The following is an 8561-nucleotide window of genomic DNA, read 5'->3' on the forward strand; positions in this document are numbered from 1 at the left end:
AGGACTAATCTACACTGGTCAGTTATAACGTCAAAAATTCGTTATACAAATGTGACACCAGAGAGCATTGTAGAGCAGCAATCCATCATTAATGGGAAACTGAGCTGAGAGCTATATTACATTGTGTTGGTTTTTTTTTCCATTTTCTCAGATCAGTGTATATCCATCCTGAGAGTGTTCCATAAGATGCTAGATGCTTTCCAGCATATGCCAAGTTAAGTTGCAAGCAGAGCATTATTAGCACAATAGAAGCCATCTGGAATACAGTTTTCCTATCAGCTGTTAATGAGAACTTTTATGCTAACATAACCAGAAGAAGGCTGCACCAAGAAAAGAGGGAGGCAGTTTATTTCTTGTTTCCTTCTCCAATGGAGGCCAGTCTTATTATCTAGCAGAGGGGTGGGGAACCTCAGACACAGGGACCAAATGCAGCCCTCCAAGCCCCTCTGTCTGACCACACCCCTCTCCCCACGCCACACCCCTCCCTGGCCCAACTTTGTTACTCATGTCCTTTTGCTTGACTGGAGTGAGCCTGTGAATCCTGATCTTGACACTTGCTTACATGGGTTGAGGAATGTCTCAGTGTGTTTAGAAGCTAGCCTACTTGAGGAAGGTAGAATTTACATTTATTGCTCCACCCACTTTTGCTTCTGGCCCTTCCCAACACTGCCATGTGGCCCTTGGAAGGTGGTCCAGAAGGAAATATAGTCCTTGAGGTGAAAAAGGCTCCCCTAAGGATTACTGTCTAAGCCTGAGAAAGTAAACGTTGTCGTGAAAGCTTCTAGTGAATATGTGAATGGCCCTGTGAAGCGATACTTCTTTCCTTAAGTCCCCAGATGTCCAGATGAGCCCCAGCAATGAAACAACCAATAAATGCTATCTTCAAGAAGCAAAGTAATATAAAAGGTGTAGAAACAGATAGCCGTTGGTCGTCTGCAATATTACCATCTATGTGGATTTAGTCCTGCAGTATTTCAATAAGAGTCTGGCCACTCCTGAAATACAGATGCAGAGCAAAGCTATTGCAAGGGAAAGGAAATTTTACCTTGAGAGATTCTCTGCTGCTCACGAGGTTGCTTATTTGAGTCAATAAACTGCCATTTGCTTTGGTGACTAATCTGGTGGGGGTGCTGTGCTCAAATGTCCTTTTAGATAGAGAATAACAGGAAACTCACACACTGGTTGTAAGGACTGGCGGAACTACCAAAATCAGAAAAATATAGGACAGCATATTTCTTCAAGAAACAGTAAACATGTGCAGCAGAAATACCGGTAACTGCTGCAGAAAATATGTAGATAACATACCTGGATTTAAAAACACCTGTTAACAGGTATGTGGGAACCCTGCTCCTTCAGGCTGCAGTTGCGGGAGAGGTAGAAAGCCAAAATACTCCACAAACTCCATGTGGATCCTTTTTCCTCTCCCCCAAGATGGTCATTAAAAGAATGTTGTGGTCTTTCAAACTAATGCCTGTGTTTCCTTTCTCCTCACTTCCCTCTCCTTTGTGTTTTGGGTACTGATTACATACAAGTCACTCTTGGTGCCTTTCAAGCTGAACAGCAGGTCAAAAAAAGGAAATAAATGCACATAAACATTTAATGATATGCACATCAACATCATCCATGCTTTATTAATTTCTTCTATGAGAGAGTGACACGCTGGTGTACATGCAACAATTATGAATCTGCATGAAGTCTGACTCTCAAGCGAGTTTTAGTGCAGAGACCCACAGTGAAGGAGCTAACAGACAGGACCTAAAAAATGAATAAAGATGGAGATATAAATGGGCTTGGAGGAAAGGGGGTTGAGTAAATGATAGATGAAAGAAGAAAAGGAACAATGGAAAATCGAGATAAAGAATGAAAGGGACATTGGGCTGTGGGAAACAACCTCACATTGAACTTGGAAACAGCAGGGCTCTCCTGTTAGCAAAGAATGCCACAGAACAGGGAAAGAAACTGAGACAACAAAGGAGCAGTAGGACAGAGGTGCAGAAAGTAGATATGGAATAAGCAGTCTAGGTGAAAACTGAGCCTCTTTCTGTAGTCACCGTATAGGTAACCAATATAGAGCAGTATAAGGAGACAGAAACAAATATCAGATGTGATAGATTACCAAGCAACAAGAATTCCCAAAGTGATCATGACCTGTTTTGATATTTCTGGTATACTGAGATTGATACTTAAAACCAACAAACAAAGCAAAAGCTTCTTTCTCACCTCTTTCCCTGATTCTGTTTTCCCCGCCTGGTCAGGAATATCTTGGGAAGCAGACGGAGGGGTCTGGTTCACATTGAGGTTTGGGTCCCCCACAGAAAAAACAGGAATGAGGGGCCTGAGGAACCTGAACTCGCTGCTCAAGGACCCACCGGTTAAGCAAACGTCGTAGTGGTAACTCCTGGAAAGGGACCCGCTCTGAGAATCGCCACAGTTCTCTGGGATGTCGGGTCTGGCAGGTGGGAAGTGAGGAGGGGCAGCGATAAAACTTTCCCTGGGATCCCTCCTGCAGATCTTGATGGCAGCAAAGGAAACAATGCAAACAAGGAACACAAAGGAGACTGCAGCCAGGCAGATCACCAAATACAAGGTCAAGGTCCCATCTTCTTCGTGTTCCTCTTTACTGACCTCCACAGCCTTCATATAAGGATCCGAAAAGCCACCCACGGGAAGGACATGGAGCATGGCAGTGCTGCTCTGGGGAGGGAGCCCGTTGTCCCTGACCACTATCAGGAGTCTCTGCTTGCTGGTGTCTCGCTCGCTCAGGGCTCTCCTGGTTCTCACTTCCCCATTCTGGGCTCCTATGCTGAAAAGACCAGGGTCTGTGGCCTTCAGCAGCTCATAGGAAAGCCACGAGTTCTGGCCAGAATCTCCATCCACAGCCACCACCTTGGTGACCAGGTAGCCGGCCTCCACCGACTTGGGGACCAGCTCATTGCAGGGGGATGTGCTGTTCTGAAGAGGGTAGAGGAAGAAGGGAGCGTTGTCGTTTTCGTCTAGGATTACGACCCGGACAGTAACTTCTGAGCTGAGGGGAGGAGACCCTCCATCTGTAGCCCTCACCGTCACTTTGAAATCTTTGATCTGCTCGTAATCCAGAGATCGGAGGGCATACAGATTTCCGCTTTCAGAGTTGACTGAGATGTAAGAGGCCACAAGGCCATCAGTGACCTTCCCAGGCAAAAGGGAGTAGGTGACCTTGGCATTCTTCTCAGTGTCCAGATCAGCAGCACGGACTGAGCCAATGAGCAGTCCTGGAATATTGTTTTCCCGTATCTGCATTTCACACGAAGACGTTTCAAATACTGGAGGGTTGTCATTGATATCTGAGATCTGAATGTTAATCACTCTTGTTGAAGTGAGCCTGGGAGAGCCCTGGTCAACGGCTGTGATGGTGATATTATATTCCGGGACCTTCTCTCTGTCCAAGGGACTTTGGACCACAAGCTGGTAATAGTTATCCATTGTGCGTTTTAAGGCAAAGGGAAGGTTTGTCTCCACAGAGCACACAGTTCTGCCATTATCACCAGAGTCTTGATCTGTGACACTGAAGAGGGCCACTACTGTGTCCAGGGGAGAATCTTCTTGTATGCTGCCAGTGATGGATATGACAGACACTTCAGGGACATTGTCATTCACATCCTCAATCTCTACCAGGACCTTGCAATGACCTGAAAGACCCCCTCCATCTGTTGCCCTGATGTTCATGTCATAGCTGGTTTCTTTTTCATAATCAACTTGACCTAAAATAGTGATTTCCCCAGTCATTTCATTTAAATGAAATAAATTGTATATTTTTTCAGACACCCGGTGGAATAAGTAGGTGATCTGTGCATTTGAACCAAAATCCAAATCTGTAGCTTCCACTTTGAAGACCAGAGTGCCCTGAGGGCTGTTTTCTTTTAACGTTACTTTATATTCATTGTGAGAAAACTGAGGAAAGTTGTCATTATTGTCAAGAACATCAATATTTATTCGAACTGTGCCTGTTTTTTGTGGCTCCCCGCCATCCACAGCCGTGAGAGTCAATCCAAAGTGTGGCTCCTTCTCCCTGTCCAGTGGCTTCTCCAGGACAAGATCCACATATATCCTTCCATCCTTGTTGCTTTCTACTCTGAGCCGGAAATGTTCATTGGGACTGAGTGTGTAGTTTTGGATGTTATTTTCCCCCAGGTCCTCATCTTTGGCAGATTCCAAGGGGAATTGTGTATTTGTAGGAACATTCTCAGGAATTTTCAGATCAAATTCATTTTTTGAGAATTTTGGAACATTATCATTCACATCTTCTACCTTGACTACAATGCTGTAGAGATCTAATGGGTTTTCCAGTACAATTTGTGACAGAAGTAAGCAAGGATTTATCTGGTCACACAAAGCTTCTCTATCTATTTTATCATTTATCAAAAGATCCCCAGAGCGAGTATCAAGACGAAAATATTGCTTAGTGTTCTTAGAAACCAGCTGGGCTCTGCGAGCAGAGAGCTCCCCTGTTCCCAGTTTCAAATCCTCCAGCACATTAGCCACCAAAGACCCCCTTTTCTTTTCTTCAGGCACAGAATAGTGAAGTGATATACTCAGTGCTCCAGGAAGACAAAGGAAAAGCAAAAAATACAGACCTTGTTCCTTTCTGTAGCCGTCTCCCATGGCTCAAGAATCTGCCTCTTCAATATCTGGCCAAAAAAATTATCTTTCTGACAGACATCCAATGATAATCTCTGCTGCTGTAGAAATGAATTTGGTGCTGAAGGCTTTTATATCTTCATCACATACAAAAACTGGCTATCTTTTTGTGGCAGAGGTTTCTTTCGAAAATAAAATTCGGAGTTCCAAATGATGTGTTTGTGCATACTGCCACCATGTGGATGTGTAAAGAAATAATAACTAGGAGTATGCTTTTGATTCAATGTTTGCTAAAACTCGAAACTCTCACATACACACCATATTGCTTTTCCACAAATAATCCTAGGAAGTGTAGTTTAACTGTCACAAAGCTGCAATTACAATTACCTAAAACAAAATCCACTTTTCTGAAGCTCCTCTCTCCTACTTGAAATACTGCAGATGCAACAAACAGTTATTATGCCTCCAGATTATGGTGAATGACCTCTGCCTCCCAAAGAGATAATGTATTATGAGAATAATATTTAAGCAAGATATGACCATGTCATGAGTAACTCCCAATAGAGCTTTGTAATTTTTTCCAATATTACACATCTAAAAATTGAATATATGAAAGCTATATAAAGCAATATTCTCACCTGAACCCCATGTTGACTTTCACCTCCATGACTGGGGACACCTTCAGAATCATTGGAACTCCTTGGATTCAGCTGAGTGTTAGGAGGCTCCACAGAGAAAACAGGAAACAGGGGCCTGAGAAACCGGAACTCGCTGTTCAGAGACCCACCAGCTAAGCACACCTCATAGTTGTAAGCCTGGGATAGAGATCCAGCACCAGAATCCGCAGAGTTCTCCTGGGAATCAGGTCCCACCGGGAAATTGGCTCCAGAGTTGTAGGTTCCTATGAACTTTTCACGTTTCTGCAACTTGATTACAACAAAGGCCACTACAGAAATGAGAAAGATGCTTGAGATGGCAGCCAAGCAGATGATCAAATACATCGTCAGGCTGGGGTCTTCCTCCTCCACTGTTTCCTCCTTTGGGAGAGCCACACTTTTCAGATAAGGGTCAGAGAAGCCGTCCACTAGAAGGATTCTGAGCGTGGCAGAGGTGGACTGGGGAGGATGGCCGTTGTCTCGGACCACCACAATCAGATTCTGCTTGAAGCTGTCTCGGTTGCTGACCGGCCTCAGGGTGGTCACTTCTCCATTCTGGGCCCCCACCGTGAACAGACCTGGCTCTGTGGCCTTCAGCAGCTGGTAGGAAAGCCAAGAGTTCTGGCCAGAATCCCTGTCCACAGCCACCACCTTGGTGACCAGGTAGCCAGCCTCTGCCCCTCGGGGAACCAGGTCATTCGAGGGGGAAGTGCCATTCTGGAGAGGGTAGAGGATGAAGGGGGCATTGTCATTTTCATCCACGACCTGAACGCGGATGGGAACTTCGGAGCTCAGTGGAGGGGAACCTGAATCCACAGCCCTCACCGTCACCTGGAAATCTTGTACTTCCTCATAATCCAGAGACCGAATGGCATACAGGTTCCCCGTTTCAGAGTTGATGGAGATGTAAGAGGATGTGGGGCCATCATTGACCTTCCCAGGCAAAAGCGAGTAGGTCACTTTGGTATTCTGCGCTGTGTCCAGATCAACAGCATGGACCGAATTGATCAGAAGACCTGGAATATTGTTTTCTCTTAACTGCATTTCATAGAATGGCTTTTCAAACACTGGAGGGTTGTCATTGACATCTGAGATTTGCACATGAAGTATTCTTGTGGAAGTGAGTCTGGGAGAGCCTCTGTCTGTGGCTGTGATGGTGATATTATACTCAGAGGCTTGTTCTCTGTCCAGCGGTTGTTGGGTCACCAGCTGGTAATAGTTGTTCTCTGTGGGTTTGAGCACAAATGGCTGGTTCACTTCAGTGGTGCAGGCAGTTCTGCCACTGTCCCCAGAGTCCACATCTGTGACACTGAAGAAGGCCACCACTGTGTCTGGGGGAGAGTCCTCAGCCAATGGGCTGTAGATAGATGTGATTATTACTTCTGGGGCATTGTCATTCTCATCTTCAATATCCACAACGACTTTGCAGTAAGCAGAAAGACCTCCTCCATCCGTAGCTCTGACGTGCAGCTCATAATTTGTGTTTTCTTCATAATCAATTGTCCCTGAAACAGTAATTTCACCAGTGTTTTTGTTTAAGTTGAATGATCTTAGCATATTTTCTGGTACTTCACTGAAGGAATAAGTTATAGTTGCATAGGAGCCATAATCTTTGTCACTTGCTTCAACTTTTGCAACCAGCGTATTCAGTGGGCTGTTTTCCATTAGTTTTACTTTGTACACAGATTGTTCAAACTGAGGGAAATTATCATTGGCATCCAGAACATCAATGATTATTTGTGCTGTGCCAGTTCTTTTTGGGATTCCTCCATCAACAGCTGACAGAATTATGGTAATCTGTGGGTTTACCTCACGATCTAACTGCTTCTCCAATACCAGTTCTATATATTTGCTTCCATCACTGTGCCTTTGGACATCCAGTTTAAAATGTTCATTAGGACTAAGTGTATAATTTTGTACAGCATTTTCTCCTATATCTGAATCCTGTGCTCTCTCCAAAGGGAATCGAGTGTTCACTGGTACCTGCTCTGGTATTTCAAAAATGAATTTCATTTTTGAGAATTTAGGGGCATTATCATTGACATCTTGTATTTGAACTTTGATTCTCTGCAGCTGCAATGGGTTTTCAAGCACAATTTCAGAGAATAGAAGACAAGGATCATTCTGACCACACAGAGACTCTCGGTCTATTTTGTCCTTTAATATCAAATCCCCAGAATGTGGATCCAGCTGGAAATACTGCTTTGAGCTCTTAGAAACTAGCCGCGCTCTCCGAGCAGACAGCTCCTTTGCATCCACTCTCAAATCTTTTAGCACATTCGCTACTAGAGACCCACTTTTCTTTTCCTCTGGCACTGAATAAAGCATGGCTTCACACATTGCAATACACATGCAGAAATAAAGAACCAAACTCAAAACTTGCCTTTTGTGCATTTCCATTGTTCCAGCTTCACTTCCAGTCTGTTCAAATTAGAAGAAGTATCTGTCCAGAATTTCCTTTCATGAGTTACACACCTGCAAGGCCAATCCGTCTTTAGCTGTTTTGAAACAGATGCAGAGGTCTGTTCCTTTGGATTGTAATGAGCATATGTCCTTTCTTTTAAAGATTGCTTTGTCTAATGGCTGCAGCTCTTTGGGAGAGCACTTGCTCTCTGATAATATGGTCTGGGTTGTGTAATAGCACCACCTTGCGCTGGAATTGTGATACAACTCCATTGATGTTACCACTTGCCAACCTACACAGATCTTTTAGGAGATCTAGAAATCCTTAGGTTTTCTAACGTGTAGTCTATTAACTTATATCATTATATAATTATATATCCTATATAATACACCCACACCCACATGAAGACTGCTGGGACCGACTGACAGACTGCCTTGCATTCAGTTTTCAAAATGCCCCACAATCTGGATACAAAGAATAAAGTATTCAAATACACTCTGATTACTACAAAAGTGGTAAATTTAGACTTATCTCTCTTATACTGGCAGACAACTTATAACCTAAAATGATTAAGGTGTTTTTCTGTTAGCTATGTGGACTAAACATCATAATATTTTCCAAAATAATATTTTATAAATTCTGAACTAACATAAGGTTCGTGGTGGGTGGGGAGAAGAGATAGAATTATGCTAAGCTAGTGGAATTTTTTGCTCCCCTTCCATCTGAACATTTGTCTTATATGCCAGTTTACAAATATGTTTTGAAACTGTCCTTCATATCAAAATCAGCTTCTCAAGTGATTCAGTATCTTATTAAAGGATGGGAGGTGGAATCAAAGACACTGCCAGCCTCATAGATCTAATTCTGTGGGTTTAAAAAAAATA

The 8561-nt window shown here is 43.6% G+C and overlaps 2 pseudogenes across 2 annotated transcripts; both read right to left on the reverse strand.

Annotated features, from left to right (window-relative positions):
• Positions 1–2112: 2112 nt before the first annotated feature.
• On the reverse strand, positions 2113–4774 carry LOC308481904 (protocadherin beta-16 pseudogene; annotated as a pseudogene). Its single transcript has one exon. The product of its transcript is annotated as a protocadherin beta-16 pseudogene (transcript).
• Positions 4775–5141: 367 nt separating this feature from the next.
• On the reverse strand, positions 5142–7860 carry LOC308481852 (protocadherin beta-16 pseudogene; annotated as a pseudogene). The gene has a single exon. The product of its transcript is annotated as a protocadherin beta-16 pseudogene (transcript).
• Positions 7861–8561: the final 701 nt, after the last annotated feature.

The sequence above is a fragment of the Podarcis pityusensis genome (assembly GCF_964106645.2).
Source record: "Podarcis pityusensis genome assembly, chromosome: 7".
Taxonomy (NCBI): Eukaryota; Metazoa; Chordata; class Lepidosauria; order Squamata; family Lacertidae; genus Podarcis; species Podarcis pityusensis.